This window comes from Lactuca sativa, chromosome 4 (genome assembly GCF_002870075.4).
Source record: "Lactuca sativa cultivar Salinas chromosome 4, Lsat_Salinas_v11, whole genome shotgun sequence".
NCBI classification, from domain to species: Eukaryota; Viridiplantae; Streptophyta; class Magnoliopsida; order Asterales; family Asteraceae; genus Lactuca; species Lactuca sativa.
The window spans coordinates 40,510,967-40,535,254 of record NC_056626.2 but is presented as its reverse complement, the minus strand read 5'-3'; the positions used below and the strand labels follow the sequence as shown (position 1 = coordinate 40,535,254).

The 24,288-nt window shown below is 31.2% G+C and overlaps 1 long non-coding RNA gene across 1 annotated transcript; it reads left to right on the top strand.

The window, feature by feature from the left end:
- The first annotated feature begins 4,615 nt into the window (after window positions 1-4,615).
- On the top strand, window positions 4,616-5,936 carry LOC111917818 (uncharacterized). The gene is made up of 3 exons (XR_002859034.3): window positions 4,616-4,842; window positions 5,163-5,292; window positions 5,633-5,936. It is a non-coding gene; the product is annotated as an uncharacterized LOC111917818 (long non-coding RNA).
- The last annotated feature ends 18,352 nt before the right edge of the window (window positions 5,937-24,288 follow it).

The window sequence follows — 24,288 nt, the reverse complement described above, 5'->3', positions numbered from 1 at the left end:
AAGTTGTATGGGGTGAAAGAGACTCGATACAGGTTGAAAGAGATCGAAGGGGTGAAATATACCTAGTACCGGTTGAAAGAAACCGAAGGGGTGAAATATACCATCTACCAGTTGAAAGAGACCGAAGGAGGTGAAATATACCTAGTATTGGTCGAAGGAGACTGAAGGGGGGTGAAATAGACCCAGTTATGTATTGTATGTTATGTATGTATGGTATGGGGTATTTTGAGGAAGCTCATTAAGCTTTGTGCTTATGGTTTTCGGTTTATATTTCAGGTACTTCCAACTCGAAAGGGAAGGGCCCGACCTGATCGCACCACATCCGCCCATGTTTTTCCTCATTTTGTGATTTTAGGATTTTGTACTCTAATGACTTTTCACTATGTCATACTTTTTCCACATAATTTCCGTACAACAAAATCTACCATTAATCCAGTATTGGTAGACCTCCCTTTGAATTGATTTACGGAAGGAAGTGTTGAACGCTCATATGTTGGGGAGAAATCGGCCAGCGAGTTTTGGGGAGCACTAATGTTATGATCAAAACTACTAAACTCATCAAACAAGTATGTGAAAGGTTGAAGACTGCCCAAAGTCGGTAGAAGAGTTATGCAGATCGACAAAGATCGAATCTTGAGTTCCTAGTAGGAGACCTAGTATTACTTAAGGTTTCACCTTAGAAAGGTGTTATTAGGTTCCCAAAGAGGGGCAAGCTAGGCCCTAGGTATATCGCACCCTTTCGAGTCATTGCTCGAGTGGGCAAGGTTATCTATCGTTTGGATATGCTCGAAGAGTTAAGTCAGATCCATAACACCTTCCACATACCCTAATTAAGAAAGTGCATTACAAGTGAATCTGTAATTGTATCATTGGAAGACATTTACGTAGACGAGCGTCTGAACTACGTGGAGAAGCCAGTGGCGATCTTGGATAAGAAGACAAAGACCTTGTGCAATATGGTAATCAACTTAGTAAAGGTTCAGTGGCAACACCGAAAAGGATTAGAATGGACATGGGAGCCAGAAGAAGAGATAACGAGCAACTACCCAGAGTTATCTAGTTAGATTTTAGGGATAAAATCCTTATAAGTGGGGGAGTGTTGTAACACCCCATTTTATCATTTCTATAAATATTCACGATTAATAGAAATTCGAATTTTAGATATATAACTCGTTAGCCTTAATAATATAAACAAAAGTTCTAGTTCTTGTTAAATCGAATTTGTGCGAATACAGAATGTCCAAATCTGACTTCAAGAGAGGAAGTTATGATTTTATAAGTTTCAGCGCAGTAGTGTGAGCACATATATCAACTTTTAGAAAGGTAGATTATTAGGCATAATAATCTAAACAATAATCGAACATCTCGTTCAAAGGAGTCTGTCGATGTAAAGAACATCGAGAACGGAGTCCGTATATAGGAGTTTTGCTTTGTGTAATGATCTCTAACAAGCTAAGCCTATCAAAAATATAATTTTTTTATAGAGTGAGAATTAGTTGTTGAAGTCTAAAGGAAAGTTATAGATGTCATCAAAAGCTTTCTGGCAATATAAAGAACGTCGAAAATGGAGCTTGTATGAAGAATTTGTACGATTATAAAAATCTAGAAAATTGGGTGCGAGCAATGCGCGACGCGTGGTAACGACGTGGCGGCACAAAAGGCCGCCACGTGGCAAGCTGACTCTTCCTTTCCACCAAGAGGCGCGATTACGTGGCACAATATGGGTGTGACACGTGACACCACGAGAGTGTGACACGTGACACCACGAGAGTGTGACACATGTCACCTTCTATAACGGTGTGAGGTGGGCAAACCAGTGAGTAACATGTGGGTGGCAAGCGCAGGAGCCAACACAGCCCTGGTGAGCGGCACGCCTCGAGGATGTGCGCGACATGCCTCATGTTGCAGTATATGTATCCCTCATTTTCACTTCATTTACTCACGCATTCATCCAATCTCCCTCTAGCCTTCATTGAGTTTGACTTTTTTGCTTTTCTTGAGAGCGTTTAGTAAACTTTTGAGGGTTCGAGGTGTTCAGAAAGTAGAGCTTTCGGTCTTAGAGTATGGTTCGCTTAATCTCCCAGTTTTCACTTTAATCTCAATAAGTTAAGATACACTCTCCCATTTTCAGTGTAACTTATATTTGTAGTCATACGTCTCAATCCGTAATTGCAAGTCAAAATGTTGATTAATCTAGAATGGTCGCGTTGGCTTGGTTATTAGATTTCAGAAAAGCTATATGCCGAAATGATCCTGCCTCTCAACTGTCCTGCCTGGCTGACCACATCTGATAGAGCTATTAGTATTCCTTAGGATTAGTTGTAGATCTAGCCTTATTTACCAGACTCTCTTTGAATCTTATAAGTTACAGTACTATAGGTTAATACTAAATAGGCTCATTCCATGTCAATAGGATTGTCCGGTTAGTTATCGATCTTTGAACTAACTGTTCAAGTGAGTTCTTATCACTATATTGTATACTGCAGTATGTATCCTATGTATGTTAGGATATAGGTACCCTACACTAGGATAATTAGTTTCCTTTTATATCGAATGTTGTTATATATATGTTGATATGTTTGTGGAGTTGAGGGCAGACCAGCCCTATGCTGAAGACCAATAAACTCCGACATACTAGCTTTATGCTAATGAACCGTAAGCACGTGCTGAGTACCTCACATAAACTAACTAACTGAAACCAAACATAATTGCTTAAAAACCGAACCGAACTGAATTGTATAATTATAGGGGTGCAAACGAGCCGAGTCGAGCCCAAGCCTGGCCAGGCTCGGCTCGGGCTCGTTTAAGTTATATGAGGCTCAAGCTCGAGCTCGGCTTGATTCAAGCTTTCTTTTACTGAGCTCGGCTCGAGCTCGTAAAGAGTTATACAAGCTTGGCTTGGGCTCGGGCTCGACTCATTTTTATCGGGCGTGCCAAAATAAGCTTAAGCTCGGTTCGAGCTCGTTAAAAAGCTCGTTTACTAATACCCGAAATTTATAATTCCCCTAATATGTTTTTATTTTAATATATATAAATAATAATAATAAATAATATTATATAAAGGCTTGTTTAGGCTCGCGAGCCTAATCGAGCTTTATGACATAGGCTTGAGCTTGAGCTCGTTTAATAAACAAGCTTAATATTAAGCTCGAGCTCGGCTCGGGCTCATTTAAAATCGGTTTCGAGTCGAGCTTTTAATGATCCAATCTCGAGTAGCTCGCGAGTAGCTTGGCTCGTTTGCAGCCCTATGTATAAAGACAGATAACTACAGTTTGGTTCACGAGTAACCGTTAAATGTAAAAATTCAGAATCAATAGAAAACTAAATATAAACCAATTATATATATATATATATATATATATATATATATATATATATATATTGTGTGGGTCATTACTCATTAGGCCCTATCATATTTACCGGCTAACTATCAATTTGAACTTTTTTGAAAAGTTGATAGGGTCTCTCTCTCTCTCTGTATATATATATATATATATATATATATATATATATATATATATATATATATATATATACACACACAGACACACATAGAGACGGTTATGGTATCAGCGGATATCTAAATATCCAAACAGAAATCGACTGATGCTACTCATTTTTTTCGGTTTGGCTTGCTTTTGCGCACCCTAGGGGTGAGCAAAACCGAACCCGGAAATTGAAAAACCGACAAAAACCGATAAAACCGAAACCGAAGCATAAACCGACGGTTTGGGTTTAGAATTTTCAAAAACCGAAATTTTCGGTTTGGGTTTGGTAAAACCGATAGAAACCGAACCGAACCGAATTTCATATATTATATGTATTCTGTGAGTTATATATGTATATATACGTAGTCATTGGGTTATAAACACAATTAGATGTGTTGCTCTAGTGGTTAACACGTTGGGCGATTGTAGGAATTGGCGCAGGTTCGAAACTTGCTAGTGTCTTTTTTCTCCTTTTATTTTAGCAACGAGTTAACTACATCCCACATCGCCCCCATTACCAAAACTCACCCATTATTCTCTTCTATATAACAACACCACCCTCTTTCATTCTATTATCCCTGACATTGATTGATTGAGTCCCACATCGCTTCGGATATCTAAATATCACATATCCTTACCATTATATAGTTAATGAGTTGAGGTAAGATTAAGAAATAAGTTTGAGATTTGGTTTGAATTAAAAAACCGAAACCGAACCGTGAAACCGAAGTTTAAAACCGAAAACCGATAAACCGAACCCATTGGTTTGTGTTTCGGTTTGGGTTCAAATTTTCAGAAACCGATCATCATCGGTTTGGGTTCGGTTTTAGGTCAAAACCGACCCATGCACAGGCCTAGCGCACCTTGAGTTCAAAAGCAAGATAAACTCTCTCTTTCTCTCTCTCTCTCTGAGTATATATATATATATATATATATATATATATATATATATATATATATATATATATATAAAAGAGAGAGAGCCAGAGAGAGTTTCATTTGTAAACATTTATCTATTCTATGAATGTATAACGAATTTTAGACCAATGATATTTAAAAAAATTAATTAATTAATTAATTACTCAAACTAATAAGTCTTTATTCATGGAATGAAACGTCATGTACGCTTCTTGCTCTTTATCTCTACCCTTAATCTCTGTCGTATTCACAACCTTTTTGTATCTTGCTTTGCTTGTCACTCTTGTCCAGAATCCAGATTGAAGACTCCTACTTTCATCCCTCTTCTTTTTTCCACAAATCAGTAATTGTTGGCGTTAAGTTTATATTTCGAGCTACACATCTTCTGTAGGCGGGCAGACCGAAGACGACGAGAAAGGTGGAGATTCCTTCAATGGTAAAAAAAAATACTTTATACATCCATATAATCTCGATTAATGGTCGTTCTTGTTTATGAGAGTTTCCCTCAACTTAAAAGGTCATCGATTTTTTATGATCTCACCTCCAAAGTTTGTATCTCTCGAAAAGCCCTTGTCCAACTAATTTTCTCGAATTTTGTTATGCATTTTTATTGTGAAGCAAGTATTTTGGTTCTCTTCTAGGTGCAATTCGAGTTAGGTTTAATTCCATTTACGGTTTAATGTTTTTGTTGTTTAACAAATTTTGGGGTTTAATTCAATTATGGATTTAACGTTTTTGTCATTTAATTTGATTTAGGGCTCAACTTTTTGTTGTTTAATGAGGAGGCATGGTGTTATGATACAGAGGATAGTCAAATACATAATTGAAGGCCCATGTCTACTTAATTGGGGAGCGAATCTAAACTTTTGCATCTACTAAATCTGAGGTTGTTGATACTTGCTTTTGACTTGGTTATTGTGTTCCTTGGTCATGATAAGGGTATTTAAAGTGTCGATGGAATGAGAATGACTTTTCTAATAAAGCGTAGAATAAGATACCTTCCAATTCAATAAAAGCTCTCAAAAAATTCATCAAAAAATTCCTCCAAACTTTCTATTCAAAAAAAAAAAAAAAAAAAAAAAACTGTCATATGTTTACTTCATTGTTACATATGAATCAATGGAACACATTTGTTTGAAAATCTTATTACTTATGCTTATTACTTTGCCAGCATGAATTCTTTATGATGCGTTACAACAATTCAATATGCGATATTTCTTTTGCAGGAATGGAACAAAGATACTTTCTGCTAACAAGTTATGAACAAAGATAACTTCTACCAACAAGTTATGAATTTGTACCAACTAAATGATCCAAAACTTCACTTTATGTCTCACACTTCAAGAACAATACAACATATGCATGTTTGTATTAACAATGTTATGTTATTCTTTAAGCATTTTTATTTTATTTCTTTCATGTATTACTCTTAAGAATGTATTTTTTTTCAAAAGTGTTATTCTACAAGAATTTTAGTTATCTAATAATATGTAATTCCTTATTCTTTATGAATGTCATTTATTTTTTCAAGATTGTAACTATTATTCTTAAAAAATATCATATATGACCTAGTACTTATGACATTCTTTAAGAATAAGAATCATAAGAATGAAGAGATCAAAACAATTTTCAATAAAAACTTATTCTTCAAGAATGAGAATGATTTAGAATGGAAACCTGGGAACATCCAAAGCAATCTCCAATAAAAAAAAATATTTAAAAAAAAAAAACGAGAATGATAATAATGGAAATTAAATTCTACAAACATATAAAAAAAGTTAATTTGTATTTCTAAAATTTGTTCATTATTAATTAGTTTTATTTAGTTTCCAAAAATACATGTAATTTTCTATTCTTTCTCTTAATAAAATGTCATATTTGTCTTTATCACTAATTAAGTGTAGTTATATAGTAAATGTTAGTTCATGTTATTACTATGTATCCTAAGATCATATCCTTTCATTTATTTTAATCTAATGACTAGAATTTGGTCACACATTTACACAATACTTATGATTCACATTCATATGCATTAATTACTTTCTTAAAATAACTAAAATGATTAGTCAGAATCAATCATACATGCACACAAAAGATAGTGAAAACAAAATAACCTAACCCATATATATATATATATATATATATATATATATATATATATATATATATATATATATATATATATATACTATCTTATAAAGGAAATCATATTATTTCTAAAAGTAGATCGAATATAATAATAATATTTTTTTAAGACGTTCAAGTTTCTAAGCATAAAATACAACTAACCATTATGATAATAATATTAAATTTTTAAACACAACTTTTTTCATATAAATTCTACGTTTGAATACCAATGAATCCTAAAATGTAGGGAAATTTGACCCGAATTCCCTTATATATCGATGCATAAATTTTGACCCACAATTTAATTTATTCATTGGGTGAATTGATTCCTAATATATCTGCAAAATTTATTGGATTTTGGCCGGATTTCCCCTATATTGGATCTTTCAGCCAATTGAAACTACAAACTATTTTTCTCCATCTAAACAAAATCTCCCTTAAGCCTCCAGTCGCAACCGTAGATGACCACCACCTTCACCATTTCCGTTGTCGTGCTACCATAGAAATATTATTTCCCTGCTAAGTGGTCGTATCCTTCTAACAAACTGCCTCCCTCCAGTTGCCATAAAGATACTGCGTCGTGACATCTCTAGCCACCTGCATCACCACGCTTCAGACGATTCCCTTTCTCTCCCTTCATAGAAACCCTAATCGTTTGAAACCCACATCCGGAGGTTAATGGCCGATGATTTTCTGTACCAGTGCCACCTCAATTCGAAGGTTAAAGACCCAAAACCAAATCAATCTCTTAACACCACTATCTGTCGCCTCTATTACTATCAGGAGACAGTACCATCCACAACATTAGCCATCATCAGAGACCGTTGCACGAACACCATTATACCACCAACAATATCTCCATCTAAACAACCACACTACCATCACCACCAATACAACTCTTCCCATCTCTGTATCGCTTAAAAACCATGACCAGAACCACCACTACTCACCCTCCGTCTTCTCTTTTCGTCCCTATATAGTTCCCCCTAAACGCCATCACCTCCATCAACCACCAATCACACCACCTCTCTCTTTCTCTTTGTGATTTTTATTCATAGACACATTAACATCAAATTCTTTTCATGAATCTGGATCAGATAAAGTTGTTCTCGCCTTTCCTTGATTTAGATCTCCCCATCTCACAGCCACATGTTTCCCGTAAAAAAAGCGACACAGGTCAGTCCGCCAAACCAACCTTTCCTTCTACACATCCGAGACTCATGCCAAGTCATCTCCCATCCTTTTAAAGACTGTATGTTTTAACTATTATCTACTTGTAATTATTGATTCTTGTGTAATGTTGATTTCTTTTAGAAATGAATGATTTTTATGTTTTTTTTACATAATTTATTTTCCTTTTTTCCTACAGATCCACACTTCTTGATAGGGTAATTATGGAAAAGCATGTATGGTTGTTAAATAAACAATATATGTATGGGATTCCTGAAATTATTCTTTTTATTGGCTTCTGATAGTTATTTGAAAGGTTGGTTTGGAAATAAAGAATGTAATTGAATCTGTTGAGTGTTTAACACACACACACACACACACACACACATATATATATATATATATATATATATATATATATATATTCTTGAATATTAGGGAACACTATATGGTTGGTATATGTTTAGTGTTGAGTGTTTAACACATATATTCTTAAATATTAGGGAACATTATATGGTTGGTATATGTTTAGAGGTTTCTACCTTTTCTTATCTTCCAGGTGCTACGTGCTTCAAATGCAAATACAACCGTAGAGCCTTTGAGTATGGAAAAATGGGCAAAAGGTGGGAAATGTTACTTTTACGGTATGTATGCATATCACATATGAAGAGATATGGTTATGGTTATGAATTATTTATACACCATATGAGCTTTGATGTTTTATAGCGCATCAACTAATATTTATTATATTGTGTTCTATAGGCTTACAGTAAGGTTTTAATGAAATCTACCCTTCTATTAACTTAAGCGATGTATTAAGAGAGAACATAAAATTTGAAACAGATTATATTTATTGTCATAAACAGTTAACCAAAAAAAACCCAATTTTATCTTCTTTTTTTTTTAATTTTATTTTATTTGGATGCTTAGATGTAGTCATGTAGACTATGGAGTTTGTACTAGATTATTATATAGATGTAAAATAATCTTCATATGATTCCACGGCAAAAATAAACTGCAGCCCTAGCGGACAATGCCAATCAGAAGGTAAAACTTTCTTATATTTACCTATTTACCCCTCTTTCGGTCTTTAGTGTTGTGGGCTTGTTGTGTGTGTAAATGCCTATTGTATGTGTCTGTGATGTTTTTGTGGTGCATGTGTAAGTGTATACATTGTGGTTGTGTGGATGCGTATGTGTGTATGCACTCCTTTTGTGTGTGTCCAATGCGCATGTTGCGTGTGTCTATTATGTGTATAAAATGCTATAATAAACAAGAAATAGAAATGTACTTTCATTCAACTATTTATTATAACATGTTTGTAGATATTGTCTTCCCCAGCTAATTGTAAAAAATTACAGTGTACTTTTGATTTTAAAAGTAAAATTATTGTAATCAAAAGAAATGAAACTAAAATGCTAACATGACATCTTCTTCTTTGTGCTATTGGTGCTTACATTCATGCAAATTTAAAATTTATATATGATTGAATGGGAATCCTCAAAATGTTGGTGCAAAGTTTACTGTGATAAATATGCACCCTCTTAAAATTTGTTTCCATAATTAAGTAGCTTATCATTAAAGTTTTGTTTTTTTGGGCGTCACAGTCCGTTATACTTTCTATTGTAGCTATACTCTCAATTCAACTATGACAATATATTGCTTCTATATGTGTCTTACGATCATGGAGTTGGTGGTTAAATATAAACATATAATCATAACATTTTACTCTGAAACATGTTTAGTCCAGTTTAATAAAATCTAATTGTAATGCTCATGAAAGCGTTGTCAAGGTGGAACTCAAAGATGCTAGGTGATGTTGTTTGTCCGGGTTTCTTCACAATGTGGTTGAACTTGATATAACACATTATTAGTGCTCATTATATGATCACCAAATGTGTGAAAATTTCCATTTAGTCCTTTAACACGAGTGAAAATAATTTAAAATTTTAATGTTTGTGTTAAAGCCTTAAATTGCAGTCTTTAATGTTTATGATAATATTTCTTTTAATATGATCTGAATATGTGTTTTATTCCGAACAATAATAATGGATGTATAAATGTTTAAAAAATAATCATATCATTCTTTGTCTAAAATCTAAATAACGAGTTTCTTTCGTCACAATGCATTCTAAAGAGGAACAAATATAACACCCATGGGAGTCCATTTTGTAAGATGGTCATTTTACTTTTGGACCACAGCCGAAAATACAATATGCCATGGTAGTCCATTTTGTAATTTATTTATTATTTTTTTAAGTATGGCTTATAACATTTTATAATAACGAAAATTAATTTGGTCAATGTAAAAAATAACGTGAGTAGAGTTTCCGATCTACAATTTAGTAAAAAATTAAGGAAACCGTATGAACCTTTTCTTTTATAAGGAAGATATATAAAACGTGTTGAAATTTATAAACGTTGTGTTCAAATACGGTTTTTTTAACCAAACTTAAAACCTAAGTAAAAACTATGTTATTTCTCATTCCCGATTTACAACTTTACATCCGTTTTTGTCCAACTATGAAAACCAACACAACAAACAAATGCTCTATACATGAATCGCAGAATGAAACTAATTGTCGAATGAAACTATTCGTCACCGCCGCTTTGCGCGGGTAGATGACTAGTATATATATATATATATATATATATATATATATATATATATATATATATATATATATATATATATATATATATATATATATAAAGCTATCATTTTTTTTTGAATCTCATGCATTTGAAACCCTTTTTTTTTTAACTTCCTTTCACCACATTCATTTGAAACTCCCATGACTTTTCAATTTCTTTACAATAATATTATAAATAAGTTAAATAATGTTCTATAAACAAGAAAGAGTGTTTTATTACAATGTGTTCATCCCACGTCGATGGTGAAAGTAAACAAGAGAATGTTTCCTCTTCTATAGGAAAAGTTGTGAAATGTTTCAAAGGGACCAAACCATGAGAACTTCCTCATGCCTACCTTTGTAGGATTTTGAATGTATTATTTGGTGAGATTGTCTATATTGGCAAGTGTCCAGTTAACTTTCAGAATTCCAAAAATGGTTTTGAACCGATTTTTTTCAGGTCTAAACCGTTTTTCAGTTAGAAAAAAAGTTATGTAGTTGGGTATATTGAGTTGAACCGGAGCTGGATCAATTTGGACCGATATATGAATCATTTTCCTTTCACAACAAACATTTGAAACTCCCATGATTTTTCAAATTATTTCTAATAAGATTATAAATAAGTTACATAATTTTATATAAATATAAAAAAACATCTACCTAAACCTAAAATTATAACAGTTTGAAAAATTACTTTGATTCAAAAGCACGAAATATATACAAACCGGGTTTCACTAGAAAAAAAAATATGTAGTTTGGTATATTTAGTTGAATCGGTCCGAGTTTGATCTATTTAGACCATAAAAGAAGCATTTTCATTTCACTACATACATTTGAAACTCCCATGATTTTTCAAATTGTTTCCAATGATATTTTAAAAAAGTTACATAATGTTATATAAATATAAAAAAAAACATCTACCCAAAAATAAAATTATAATTGTTTGAAAATTCAATTTGATCAAAAGCACAAAATATATGCACAGATTATATTTTATAAATGAATTCTTTTTATAACGAACTTTTGAATCTTGAAAATACATATAAACAAGCTTTCTATATTAAGTACCTAACTGAATTTATGATTCTAGAATTGAACAAAAAGTTATTCAATAAGAACTTACTTTTTTGGATAACAACTTACGAGATTATAGGAAAATGGAAGTATTGAACAATAAAGAAAGGGTAAACAAGAGAAAGGGTGTTTTACTAAATAAGTTGAATAATGTTTTATTAACAAGAAAGCATGTTTTATTACAATGTCTTCATCCCACATCGATGGTGAGAGTAAACAAGAGACGTTTCATCTTCTATAAATAGGAAAGGTTGTGAAATGTTTAAAAGGGACCAAACAATGAGAACTTCCTTATTCCTACCTTTTTAGGATGTTGAAGGTATTCTTTGGTGAGATTGTCTTTATTGGCAACTATCCATTTAAGTTTTAGAATCCCGAAAATGGTTTTAAATAAGATTTTTTTTTGTTCAAACAGAGTTTCAATTGAAAAACTGTTATGTAGTTTGGTATATTGAGTTGAATCTGTCTGAGTTTGATCAATTTGGACTGATAAAGGAAGCATTTTCCTTTCAACACATACATTTGAAACTCCCATGATTTTTCAAATTGTTTATAATAATATTATAAATAAGTTACCTAAACATAAAATTATAATTGTTTGAAAAATAAATTTGATTAAAAAACACAAAATATATACAAACCGGGTTTCAATAGAAAAAACGTTATGTAGTTTGGTATATTAAGTTGAATCGGTCCGAGTTTGATCAATTTGGACCGATAAATGAAGCATTTTCCTTTCACCACATACATTTGAAACTCTCATGATTATTGAAATTGTTTATAATAATATTATAAGTTACATAATGTTATATAAATATAAAAAATCTACCTAAACATAAAATTATAATTGTTTGAAAAATCACTTTGATTCAAAAGCACAAAATATACACTCGATTATATTTTATAAATGAATTCATTTTATAATGACATTTGGAATCATGAAAATACATATAAACAAACTTTCTATATTAAGTACCTAACTGAATTTATGATTTTAGGATTTAACAAAAGTTATTCAATAAAAACTTGATTTTTTATAGCAACTTACGAGATTACTGAAAAATGGAACTATTCAACAATAAATTTTATGGATAACTTTTTATTTTTATTTTTTAATATTTTATTTAACAAAATGAAATTATTGGCAAATAAAGAAATGACTTTAATTAAAATATCTTCATCCCACATTGATCGTGAGAGTAAACAAGAGAATGTATTCTCCTCTATAAATAGGAAAGATTGTGAAATATTTGAAAGAGACTAAAGCCATGAGATCTTCCTTGCATCTAACTTTGTAGGACGTTGAGTGTATTCTTTGGTGAGATTGTCTTTGTCGACAAGTGACCAATTAAATTTTAGAATTTCAAAAATGATTTTGGACCGTATCTTTTAGATTTGGATCGAGTTTAATAAGGATCCGAGTGTCTTCTGGCTGAGTTAGGCAAACTCGCTTCCATTGGAGGCCGAGTTTAAGTAACATGCTGAGTATTTGGTTGTGTTAGCCAAATTTGACAACCATGTATGTAATACAATTTAAAGTTTTAACCTTATAAAAGACGTTACTATTATCATATGTTCTACATAATTACGGTAATATTTATGATACAAAACATTTTTTTTACTATTTAAGATAAAAAGTTGTTTCTATTATCATATGTTGTACACAATGATAAAATTTAAGATAGATAAAAAGATGTTTCTATTATCGTATTTTCTACATAATGATAATATTTAATATAAACATTTTAATTGAATATGAAATTATTATTTAATAGATAACAATAACGATTTATTTATTTTTAAAAATTAATTTTTTTTTTCTATTTTAATCATATAACTTTGTATATGCAAAACAACTTCAAGTTCCGACCTTATCTCTTATAATATAGTTGAACACAATAACAATACTAAAAATCATTTTTTATATTTTTTATGAAATTATTATTTAATTGTTAATAACAATGATTTAGTTATTTTTAATATAAAATATTTTTTTATATCCCACGTAACGCGCGTGCATTCGTCTACTATATATATATATATATATATATATATATATATATATATATATATATATATATATATATATATATATATATATATATATATATATAGAGAGAGAGAGAGAGAGAGATTTTATAGATGATGTTATTCAAATGAATATGGTTGAAGATCAATTCATTGGAAACCCTCCAACCTTTCATCTTATGCTATTTAATGATTACTTTATTGAATTTTTTTTTTGTATAAAAGAAGCATTTGTTTTTTTTTTTTTTTTTTTTTTTTTTTTTTTTTTTTTTAATTTTCGTTATCTATATTGTATGAAAATGAAGTAGTTTGAAACATGTTTGTTTTCTTTTTTCTTTTTTTATTTTGGTTAAATTAAATTCTATTGTCTATATGAGCCAACCCAAAAGTTTTTGATATTTAGAGATAATGAATAATTGTGTCAATGTTGTATATTATTGGCAAAAAAAAGTGTTGTCAAATTTAATATGTTATTGGTGAAAGTGTGTTGTTAGTTATAGGTGAAGGTTGTATATTTAAAGATAAAAGAAAAGTGTTGTAGATTTTGATGTTTTTGAATTGTGGTATGAATATAAATGTGTTTGAAGTATGTTTTTGAAAGAAAAAATAAAATATAGTATTAACTTTTAATGGGTTATGTTCATATTGATGAAATAAGTAAAAGGCATGACATGGAAAAAATATATAAATTTTATATGTTTGAATTGTTTTTCAAACAAAGAAATAAGATAACAAGTACAAAATTTTGCAATAAAAAATTATTTTTTATTGTTATTCTTCAATCGATGATCAAAAATTGTATTGCGATGAAAAGAACAATATGTTGAATACATTATTAGTTGGTGTAAATAATTCAAAATGTGATTATTATAATATCCTTAAAACATTCTTATATTTTTTTTAAGAATTGTGGTTTAAAAAGTTTCTACATATTTAAGCTATTTTAATCCCGGATTTCAAAGGTTATAAAAATATATTTTAAGCCCTTCTAAATTTAGTTTCTGATATTTATTTATCCATTTATATGTAAATGGTGTCATGCATTACATATGTACATTTGTAAGGTAATATCACTTATTATGATTTAATTCAACTTTCTAAAAGATATTATAATTAAATACAATACAAACAACAATTATTATTTAATGGCAAATTAACGGAATCTGTTTTCAACACTTTTATGATAATTGGTTATCGTCATTTGAATTCCATTCTTTGATAAAAAAAAAAACATTATTGTTTTTTTAACTGTGTATTTTTTATTGTAATCTAATACACATAAATGTTATTAACTTTTTGAACACGAAACAATATATGTATAACACTTAGTTTTTATGAAAATTGATTATCATCATGAATTTTATTCTTGGATAAAAACATTATTGTTTTTTTTTCCAATTTGTGTGTTATTACAATTTAATACACATAAATGTTATTAACTTTTTTGAAAACAAAACAGTATACATATATAATTTAGCTTTTTAATAAATGGTTTAAGGTTTTTCTTACATAATATTTAGTCTATATATTATATGATTATATTAGTCGTTTAATTTACTAAACATAATTTTAATATATTCATCTTATTTATTTAATACTCATAAGTATCAATTAAGTGTTATGAATAAAAAGATCTCATTGGTTGTAGTGATTTCTTTATAAATAACATTTCATTAGAATTTGGAATGTTTGAATATTAAAATAGAATTTCAATGCAATTAATAACTTTTTATTACATCAATGTGGTTAAAGATATATATTTTAGTTACTCTTACTAACACACACTTAAATAATCACCATTTATATAATAACCTAGACCCTTATACATTTTGTCTTATATAAATAATACACAGAGAATATGGACACGCATAATTAATTTTTGAAGTATGTGCAATGCACATGCATTTGCCTAGTATATATATAGGTTAGAGACATGTGTATTACAAGGATTGGCAACTTAGAAAATCAAACTACATTGTTAAAACATGAAAAAGAAAAAATACAATACTAAAATATGACGAAATTTAAAAAAAGTATATGAATGAATTGAAAAAAATATGATGAATATATATGAAATATGAGTTTTATAATCTTCATTTGTTTCTATTCAAAAGTTATACTTTTAAGAGTAAATTACATGAATGGTCCCTATGGTTTGGGGTAATTTGCATGCTTGGTCCCTAACTTATTTTTTTAACTCGGAAGGACCCTATGGTTTGTTTTTGTTATGCGTTTGGTCCCTACTGTTTATTTTTGTTACGCGTTTGGTCCTTGTCTTAACTAAAAAGACTATTATTTAAAGAGGGAAAAATGATGGGGTAAGTGAGGTAAGGTGAGAGGGTGAGATTAAGAGTGTGTTTCTTTAAATAAATTAAAAAAATCAAGGGCATAAAGTCTTTTTAGGTAGGATAGGGACCAAGCGTGAAACAACAACAAACAGTAGGGACATTCCGAGTTAAAAAAATAAGTTAGGGACCAAACGCGTAAATTACCCTAAACCATTGGGACCATTCGTGTAATTTACTCTACTTTTAATGTAGAATGCTAGTGTACTTTAATAAATGTATAAACAAAAAATCACATATACACGGAGAAATAGTAAGACTTTAATAGTATAGTGTTAAAATAGTAAAATGTAAAATCTAGAATTTTAGGTATAGTTCTTTAACCTTGTGACTTTGTAGTTTTGGGATTTTTTTCCATCACCACGGCATGGTGGCATCCTCGCCACGATGTGGTGGTGGATGGGGCTCAAAACCTTAGATCTTGGGCCATGGCCCTATTTAAAGGAAGTGATGACTAGAGTTTCATCCATCCCTAGCCTCCATCACTTCCAAGTTCATTGAAGCAAAACCTAATCCCTTATCTTCCATTTCTAAGTTCTTTATTAGTATTCTTGGTTATTTGAAGGAAGAGAGAAGAGTGGTGGTGCAAATAGATCAGAAATTTAACATCATTCTATACTCCTTGTGTATATTTCTAGAATTTTGTAAGTCTACAAGCTCTTACCTTTTGTTCATTCTTCCTTGATCTAAGCTTTGTAGCATGTTTCTTCCTATTTATGTTGGTTTGAATGGTTGGATCCAATAAAGTTGGCAACTTTATTAATCCATGAGGTCCCAAGGAGGTTCTATGCTCCAGGTCTGAAGTGTTATGTACTTTTGGTTTCAAACATGGGGTTTTGACCTTATTTCTCTTTTTTAGACATAATTTGAGTCTGTGACATGCATCAGAAGTGCATGTCCATAAAGAAAGGATTTTTATGATGTTCATGAGTGTAAGGAAGCTTTCTAGAAAGTTTAAGTATGGGGCTTAAGAGATTAAGGGCTTAATCCACTAAGTTTTTTTAGTTCAAATTCCACGACGTGGTAGCATGACTCATCACGACTGTTTTGCCGTGTGATAGCCAGGACATGGCCAACAGTTGGCACGATGTGGTGACCTCCTTATTTGAATTTGTCCATTGAACATTGACTTTTAACCTTGTTGACTTTTAGTCAAAATGCTAGTTTGGTTGGTAGACTAAGGCTTAAACTTCTGTGATTCATTAGGTGGTGTGTATTACCAACTTCCCATCTTTGTGAGTTGTGATTTAGTCTACTCTGATTAGCAATGTTAGTCTTCTCATTATATTACGTAGAATGCTAGACTGTCTTTGTGACTCTTCTATGTATGTTGGGCAGGGCATGTCATGTATGTTGGTTGCGGCCCGCATTGGTATGTGGTATTTGGGGAGCTTTCTGCTTACAATTTGATGTTTAAAATATTTCAGGTACTTCTAGTAGCAAGGGGAATAACCCGACATGATTGCATTACATCCTGTAGAGATTCCAGGCTTTTGTTTACGATACTCTTATGTTGTTTTTAAACTATCATGATACTTTGATGATCTTTATGGAGTGGAATTAGTGTTTTGGTTACTTTAAAATGAAACTTTTTCTTAATAATTTTTGGGACGTTATATAAAAGTTTGGAAGTAGAATATTGAAATATATATATTTTTTTATTTTGTTTGTAAGTAGAATGGTTTATTACAAATATTTAATTAGGAAAAGATTCGATAGTTAACAATGAAGACTAAGGAACAAATATTTTTCATATAATATATAATCGATATTACAAATACATAACTATATTAATAGTTTTAGAAAATAGTATTCAAAATGAAAAAAAAAATCATAAATTTACAAATACTTTTTTATACAACATTTGATGTTTTATTCATAAGTTTGTCTTCTCTATCTAAAATTAAAAGTTTAAGTTCTCTACTTTTAACTCTAGATGTTTCAACATAGAATTGCTCATGTATGGAAACTAGTTATTTAAAAAGCAAATCAATTTTCGATAGAGATTGTCATTAACTCATATTTATTGTCATCACAAAACATATATCAAGTGCAAGCTATCTCTTTAAATACATAAATACATTGACAAAAAAATTATTATAATTTTTCGATTTATTAATTAAGTATAATAGATAATAGATTTTGAGCTCCTTAGTTAAATGGATCGATCGACATTAATTAAATTGATATACCCCCAAACTTTCCTAATATGAAGGGATTGTCTGATTCTCCACCATATTATCATTTAAAGCATTTAATCAATTTGAATTTAAATAACCATTATAAAAGAATAAGTGGAATTTGAATAACCTTTATATTTATATAGTCAAATTTATTAAATAAATAATTTATTTTAATTGCATATATGTTTTTGAATTTTATATATAACTTATGAAAATTAAAAACTCATAAAAATTAAAACCTAAAATTATAAGTAATTCATAGTCATAGTTCAGTTTCTTAAGTATCCAAAAGTAAAGAATATTCATCATAAAAAACATATAATTATAATTATGGTCACATTTTAATTTCTAGTGCATATCTGAAAATAACAATAGTCATATGATAAAAGAAAAAAAGATTGTAACTATACATATTTTATGGTTACAAATTAATTTCTTATATATGTCTAAAAGTAACAATACACATAGTGGAATTATTTGAACACATGTTCATTTCATTTCCAAGTTAATTCCAATGTCGCGTTTGCATCGAGGTTTCGTTTTTTTTTTTTTTTTTTTTTTTTTTATTTTATTAAAGTCACAAATATATGGTTAAAGACTTTGGATAAAATAGTTCTTGACCAGGAAGTCGTTTGTTGGATTATTGTCTCTAATGTAGTGCTATCATTTTATGTAATCAAACTCGTTCATGTGTCACCAACTTATGCATGAACCTTCCTATTAACCGTCTATAGACTTTCTTTTGATTCAATAGTAAAACATTACCTGAATAGCTAACACCCCATGTGATTTCTTTGGCATTAGTCTACCCTCAATGATTTCATTAGGATTGTAAAAATTGAGTTCCTTGAGCTGCACGTCCGCAGTAGCTGTGATAAAGTCAACGCCTTGATAGTTGCAGTGAATTTGATTCTCTCCGACGGCTTGATTGAATATGATATCGCCGGCGAGGGGGTAGTAGAGTGCGAGAGATCGAGATAAGGAAGCTTTGAGGGTGCTTAATATGGTGGAGAAACTTTCATTAGATGTCTTCTTGAAGCAGAAGAAATAACCAATGTCAAAACGGTGGGACAAGTAAGTCTAGATTTGTAAATGGTAACCAATGATCATTCCATGGTTCTTCTACACCCACAACTACATTATCAATCACCTCAATTGTGAAACACATACCACTACTACTCATGAATGGAGAGTAAAAATGTAAGATGGAATGATGGACGAGAAAGAGATGTTGGACCAATGCATTATATATATATATATATATATATATATATATATATATATATATATATATATATATATATATATAGAGAGAGAGAGAGAGAGAGAGAGAGAGAGAGAGAGAGAGACTTAAAAAAAACTCAAAATTTTAAATAAACTCAACCCATCACTACATTCTTATTAAACCCTCTAATGATTAGTTTTCTTTTATTTTAATAAAATAGTATAGATTATTTATAAAATTATTTTAATATTTTAAAATCAATTATTGAAATTATACAAAATCATATTATTATTTACTGTTGTTGTTTTTATGTATTTATCTTTACTTTTCTTATTTAAAAATACTTGAATTTTTTGACGTTTTGATTAAATATATTATTTAATATTTTTTTTTGTCTTTTTGACGTTATGTATGTTGACATTATATAACATTTTTTTTGTTTGTTTTTGATACACAGACTCTAATAAAAACAAAGATAACTATCAATGATCCAATATAATTATTTAATATTATGTTCGTTTATTTGGTTTTAAAAGATTTTATTGTTATTTGTTAAACAAATCATCGGCGAGACACAAACGACATTTGTTGAAGGAAGAAACATTCTTGATGGGCCTATCATAATTAATGAAGTATACTCTTGGGCGAAGAAAGAAAAAAGAAAGATGTTTTTTCTGAAGATTGACTTTGACAAAGCCTTTGACTCGGTCAACTGGGGCTACCTAGATTCGATTATGGAGCAAATGGGATTCGGATGTAAATGGAGGTCATGGGTCTTGGGTTGTTTGGCCTCGGCTCGAGCTTCGGTTTTGGTAAACAGCTCTCCTAACATGGAGTTTCCACTCTCTAAAGGAGTTAGACAAGGCGACCCACTATCACCATTTCTTTTTATAATTGCAATGGAGGGTCTCAACATTGCCCCACACGAAGCTCGAGAAAAATCCATTTTTCATGGAATTCACATCCCTAAGAGTGAGTGTTGCTTGACACACCTCTTCTATGCCGATGACGCGCTTTTTATTGGGGAATGGTCGAGAAGCAATCTTAAAAATCTTGCAAGAATTTTGCGATGTTTCCATGCGACCTCCGGGTTGAAAGTCAACTTTTATAAGTCAAAGGTATATGGAGTGGGGATATCTGATAGAGAATTAGCCTGCAGTGCGAGGGTTCTTGGATGCGATGCAGGGTCATTCCGTTTTACCTATTTAGGAGTTCTTGTTCGAGCAAATATGAACCGTTCAAAAAATTGGAAGCCAATTATTGACCGTGTTCACGCCAGGTTGTCAAGATGGAAAGCTAGCTCGCTGTCTATTGGAGGCCGACTCACCCTTGTAAAGACCGTGCTGGGTAGCTTGCCTTTATATTTCTTTTCAATATTCAAGGCTCCATGTAATGTGATTAATAGTCTAGAGAAAATTTGTAGACGATTCTTTTGGGGTGGTAATGATGAGAAGAAAAAAATTCATTGGGTTGCATGGTCAAAAGTGCTAGCTCATAAAGAAAATGGAGGACTCGGTGTGGGATCACTGAGAGCACTCAACATTGCATTGTTGATTTAATGGATATGGCGGCTCAAAGATGAAAAAAACTCCATGTGGAAAGAAATTATCACCGGTTTGCATAACCTTAATAGAAAGCCGTTGTCGATGATGTCAAAAAAATCAATAAAAGGCGTGTGGAATAACATAGTGATGGCAAAATCGGAGTTTGAATTGATGAGTGCTGTTCCGGATAACTTGTTTTCTGTGGTTGTAGGTACAGGGGAGAACACAAACTTGTGGAACGAATCATGGCTAGGCACGTCACCATTATCCCTCCGATTCCCAAACCTCTTCAAGCTTGAAAAGCGTAAATCAGCACGTATTTCTGAACGGAGAAACTCTTACGGTTTTGCCGCGGATTGGAAAAGGACCCCTCGGCCCTGGTTGAGATCGTTGAACTTGAAGAACTTAAAGAGATTATTAACTCATTTTCCTTCTCAAATGCTAAGGACTCGTGGAAATTCTCTTTGGCAACAGATGGTGTATTTCGAGTGAATATCCTTAGGGATCAAATCGATTCTGTTATTATTGATGTATCAATAAAAAGAATGGAATGGAGTAGTATGGTTCCAATCAAAGTGTTAGTCTTTATCTGGAGAGCCTGTTTGGGACGAATTCCGACTGCTGATGCCTTAACTCATAGGGGAGTCAACACAAACTCAACTCTATGCTCAATGTGTTCGAATCAGGAGGAAACTGCAGACCATCTGTTAGTGGATTGTATGTTTGCCAACGACACCTTTAAATGGATATCGAAATGGTGTGGATTAGATCTTCATCTCTTCTCTACTGTGGAGGAGGTTATTAGTTTTGCATCTCAATGGGGTAACTGCCCTAAGAAGAGGAAAATACTCATAAGTATAGTATATGGTGTAATGTGGTGTATTTGGCTGGCGAGAAATAACCGGATATTTAATCAAGTTCCATCAAAACCTTCATCAACGGCGGACCATGCGATGACTTTGATCTATGGTTGGGTCAAGTATAGGGGAAAAATCGAAAATTGTAATTGGGTGATTTGGTGTAATAATCCCTTTAGTATTTTGTAGTTTTGCTTTTTAGTCAAGAGGTGGGATCTCCCCCTATACTTCATAATGTAATTGATTTTGGTTTGTGGCTTGCTTGGCATCTTGCCTTGCTTGCTTTAATAAAATTTTCGCCGGTTCAAAAAAAAAATTGTTAAACAAATGATATTAAATGTTTGAAGTAAATAGTGGACATTCAAAGAAAAAGGTGTAATTCTAAACTTTCATGTTTATTTTTTTCTCTAAACCTTATAGGAAATGCAACAAGACGAAGATTCATTTATTATCTAATTAATTTATTCATCTTGAAAATGACACAACTCAACCAAACCCTCTATTGATCAATGAATTTTTAATGCATGAAGTCTATTTACGTACATAACTTGTTTTCCCCCTATCAACTCCTCAATCACCATCATCATTATCACCTTCTTTCCTTTTTCCTAATCTTTACTCTTCTTCAAACACAATCAATTCAGAACCACATTGCATTCAATGTTGTCTCATGCTATCAAAAATCGTGGTGACGATTTTACCATCAACTAATCATTTGAATGTATCTCAAATTTATACATGTACTAACGGGTTCAAAGTGTGATTTGAATGTATCTCGAATACGATTAGGCCTGCCCCAAGTGTGACCTGAGCCCACCACTCCAAAGGGCCCAAAACTAAGTTTAGGTAGCATAGCTGTTAGCATACATGGAATAATAGGCATTTCGTTGGCTCAAAATAAACAAATATGATTTCTTGGAAAACTTCTATCGGTCTAAATCGAGATTGGAACGTGAGTAGATATGTGAAGTCGTTGCATTGGAATTTGGAAGTCGAAAATCAAAGAAAGGTGGGTGCAACGTTATAAAAGAGAAATGCTAATAAACTATAGATTACTAAATTGAATATCTTCAACATTACAATGGTGGAAGCCTATACAGATAAAAATCCGTGTTTATTAAAGGGTTGAATAACCCCACAAATCTTACTTCTCAATTTCAAGTTTCAAATCATGTCATATGAACTTAATTTTTGTTTTGTTTTGTTTTTTTTTTTGTTTTTTTTTTTGTGTTTTTGTTTTTGTTTTATTTTTTTTGTTTTCTTTTGTATTACATATATGTTTTAAATTCATAGATTAAGTGTGTGTTTAACGGTTTAAATCTTCAATTTGAAACAACACCCAGACTCATTGAAATTGAACCGTTTGTGATATTGTGGACTTTACCGCAACTGGAAGTGTGCAATAACGACATACACTCATCCATTTATTTGTCAAATAATTTGATATCTATCATTTTTTACATGTTTGATTTCTGCCAAATTAATATTTGTCATCTTGATAGGCTTAATTCCGAATGCTAAATGTCAAATGTATTGTTATGTAGGTCGTGATATAGCAATAATACAGGCTTTAGTTGGTTTGACAGGTCAAAAGCCTTGAATTTGAATCTTGCCAAATTTAAATTAAATTTTGTAGAATATAATTGTTTTAATGGATAAACAGAGATTACATAATGTTAAAAAGGAAACAACACCACATAGTATAATCCTCATTGTTACTTTTATGTTTGACCGAATTAAAAGGAGAACTACACCATATAGTATATAATTACAATCCCCATAGTTACGCGTATCTTTGACCCAATGATATGCCAAAGAAATAATATGGTCCACCACTTTAGCTATAAAAATACAGATCATGTTGAAGAGTATATCATTCTTTGATTTCCAAACACTCCGTAATAAGGATATAATTAAGAGTAAGTTATTTTATATGGCCAATTATATAATCAAGATTAGTTAAATAACACATTTGGTTGCTTAATTTGTTGGTATGAAATTTTTTCATAAATCCTACCAACATTTGACACCTTAATTTTCCTCCTTCCCTAACCCTAAAAGTGGCGCCCCTTGTTTTTTCCATCCCTCTCATCGACGATCTAACACAAGAAATACCAAGAATATCATTTATGTTTGATGTCTAGCTAAAGCTCATATTGCTCGTGTATATAAAGATAGTGGTGATATGTAACGCCTACATATTCGAATTAGTCAATTTAGGGGTAATAAACATAAAATGATTTTTTTATAGAAGATTATTTAGGATAAATAATTCTATCCAAAGTTCTAATGTATGTAACAAGAGTTCCGTACATATAAAGAACGTTAAAATCCAACTTCGTATGAAGAATTTATGTTTCTTCGAAGTTTCGCAATTTAACCGGCAAGACTCTACGAATCGTAAAAAGTGAATTTTTGATAAATTGCTTTTTAAAATAAGAGATCTAAACGGAATTTGTAGTAGTCATTAAACCGAGAGCGTGCATATAGTGAACGTCCAAATCTGACTTCGTAAGAGAAAGTTAGGATTTTTAAAATTTCAATGCAACAATATACGACTCAGATACCGAAGTAGAGATCGATTGATTGTTAGGAAAAACAATCTAAACGAGAGTTGAAGATCTCGTCCATATGGTTCCGTCGATATAAAGATAGTCGAGAACGAATATCATATGAGAAAGTTATGAATTTTTAAC